Consider the following 2863-nt stretch of genomic DNA (forward strand, 5'->3'; position numbering starts at 1 on the left):
TAAAATTTATCTCCCTTAATATAAAATTAAGAACATATTGAGGATATAAGAGAGAAACACAACTTTTGATGTAGAACAACCAAGATTTTTAACCAACAAGAAACCCCCATTAGATTAATACTTATGAGTCTATCTATCAGTCTCATTATAGCCATCATTAAGAAAAGACTACACAGCAAAAGAAGCATATTCACAGCCCCAAAACAGAAGTTATCTGAAACTTTTCTTGAATTAAAAGTAGATTCTTTACAGAAGTCGAAAATAATCAAATCCCTACCAGAGTAGGATCTCAAAAACCCCCAAATCCTTTGAATGACTAAACTTCATATCTTATATGAAGAAAAATTGAAACTTATGAGATATATCCAAAAATAAGATAACCCCATCCAAACCCAAGTTGCAGTTGATTGATCGAATCTCATGATGTAGCCTCATAAAACCCCATGACAGCACCTCCTTTAGCCCATGACCTAAATTGAGAAATCAAGAAGAAAACTGAAACAATCAAAACAAACAGAGGATTAGACGTACAACAATCACAACAAACAATAAGTGTCTAAAATATCATGATTGAAAGAGGAAAATTTAAAAAACGAAGAAATCGATAGTTCAAAATCAAATTAGGGCATAACTTAAAATCAAAAAATCGGAAACTAGAATTTGAAATAACAGTTAAAAAAAGAATTAAGGGAAACAATTACTAATAGAACATGATTTCGCTAAAGATTTAACAGGAGAACATCTGAATTTATCAGAAAATCGAAGAAGATTTTAAGGTTGACCAAGTCAATGTCGCAAGAAAAATCGCCTTACTTTTGAACCCAATTTCTACTCCAGATAGGTTCTTATTCAATGTGTCATTTTTGCCTTCACAGCTGGTAGCAGCATTTCAGACCCTCTGATGAAACAAACAACTAGAATGTCAAAAAATTAAAGGGAACATAATCATTTGAAAATGGTTTGAAGTGAGGAAACAAGAATAAAATCTCAAGTAGAAAAGTAAGTTTATCTATATATTTCGAGGTCATAACGAATACTTAGCAAGCGGTTCTTTTCCTTTTCTTCCTGGGCATCCTCATGTTTCTATTTTTGAAGTCCATGTAAGTACCCGAGTTAACTGAAACCAGGCTCTGTACATAATTCTCTGATTCGTCACTTATCGACAACCTCCCCCCTATATTCAACTTTTCTGTCTTTTTGTTTTCTAGGTCATCTAAAACAAATCCTCCGGGATTATGCATCAAAATCTTTCAATTTTAAATATCCATATGGGTTGCCATCGACGGTATGAATCATTGTCATTGAAGTACTTACCGGTAATGGTAAACTGTTTAGCCCAGGATTCCTTCACTTTGTAATTCTGCATCACCCACATGTCACACTCGGAGCAATGCATATCAACAAGTAAACATAGACATTTTCCTAATACTCCCACAGTTTTAGTTTTACGCAATAGTGACAATAACATAATTTCTTCTGGGAGTGGTAAATCTGCAATTCTCTCGTTAGAAACATCGAAAGACACAATGACTTCAGTAGTCGTTTTTCCAAAGACACCTAACCAATGAAGAACTCCATTTAATTGCACACCATGAGATCTATTTATACTACGAAACCAGTAAGAAATCGACTGAGTATTATTCCAAGAATCTGATCCTAATGGACAATGGCTAACTAAACCAATTGATATAGCAGATGAATTAATTTCTTTCTTCAAAACATTATTTAAGGAGGACATGGGAATTCAAGCTCCAACAAATCTTCAAGATTCTTCTTTTTCTCTACCAGCAGACGAAAATACTTCTTTGAAAAAACTGGAAAAATACCCTATATTTCGATTCCCCATAGGAAAAATGTCCCATGAAAAAAAAAATTATGAGAAAATACCCCACCGTCACCTTTTCCATCCAACCTTAGAAATATGCATCTAATTTCCTACTTCGTATTTCAAAGTTCATGGATGGTCATGATTTTCATTAATTAATTAAGTGTTTTGTGGAGAAAAAAGCAAAACTAAATGGAAAAGAAGTCATCTTCTTTATCTGAGCCTTGAAAATCCCTAATTTTAAGAACCTTAAAAATAAAATTTCATCTGTTGAACCGTAATTATTGCAATCAAAATTAAATGTTTGAAATCAGTAATAAATCAAATTCTTCTTAAACCCAAAATTGCATGTTCTAAATAAACAAAATTAAACTATATCTATGCAACAAACTATGAAAAATGGAACGGGGTTTGATATCTCTTCGTCTTCCTTCAACTGTGATGGAGCAAACCCTTAAATTCGATGAACCATGACATCGATTCAACAGCAAGTGATGGAAAACAGAACCTTGATTCAACTGCATGTGAGTAATAATCAAATTAAATAAACATAAAATTAAAACCCTAACTATCGGTAGTTCTTCGCCATGAAACAGATCATGACAACTCTACCATTTTTAATGAAGAATTCTTTCTGTTTTTAATAAGCTTCTCTCTGTTTTTAACAAAGAAGGAGATGCAATATGGGAGGTGGGAAGAAGAAGATGGTTTTCATTTATCCTTGTCTAGTCAACGTGGTGAGATTGACTAAACCACTTTTGGACAGAAATAGTAACGGTGGGATATTTTCCCATAAGTTTGAAAATGCGGGGGCATTTTTCCTGCTTCTTTTTCTTCAATACCTACAAGTGAAGTTGTTTGGAATGTGGTGAAAAATATGAATTCTTTTGGTTCTCCAGGACCGGATGGTTTTCCGGTGGTTTTTTATAAGAAAAGTTGGGCCATAGTGGGAGAAGATACAATCAAGTTCATATAACGGATCTACAGGATGGGAGAATTACCAAGTAAGTTTAATCATACTCACATAAGCTTAATTTC

At 33.4% G+C, this 2863-nt stretch overlaps 1 long non-coding RNA gene across 1 annotated transcript; it reads right to left on the reverse strand.

The window, feature by feature from the left end:
* Positions 1 to 210: 210 nt before the first annotated feature.
* On the reverse strand, positions 211 to 2491 carry LOC113302829. Its single transcript, XR_003337131.1, has 3 exons — positions 1315 to 2491; positions 814 to 898; positions 211 to 495 (listed from the first exon to the last, which is right to left on the reverse strand). It is a non-coding gene; the product is annotated as an uncharacterized LOC113302829 (long non-coding RNA).
* Positions 2492 to 2863: the final 372 nt, after the last annotated feature.

This window comes from Papaver somniferum, chromosome 8, assembly GCF_003573695.1.
Source record: "Papaver somniferum cultivar HN1 chromosome 8, ASM357369v1, whole genome shotgun sequence".
NCBI lineage: Eukaryota > Viridiplantae > Streptophyta > Magnoliopsida > Ranunculales > Papaveraceae > Papaver > Papaver somniferum.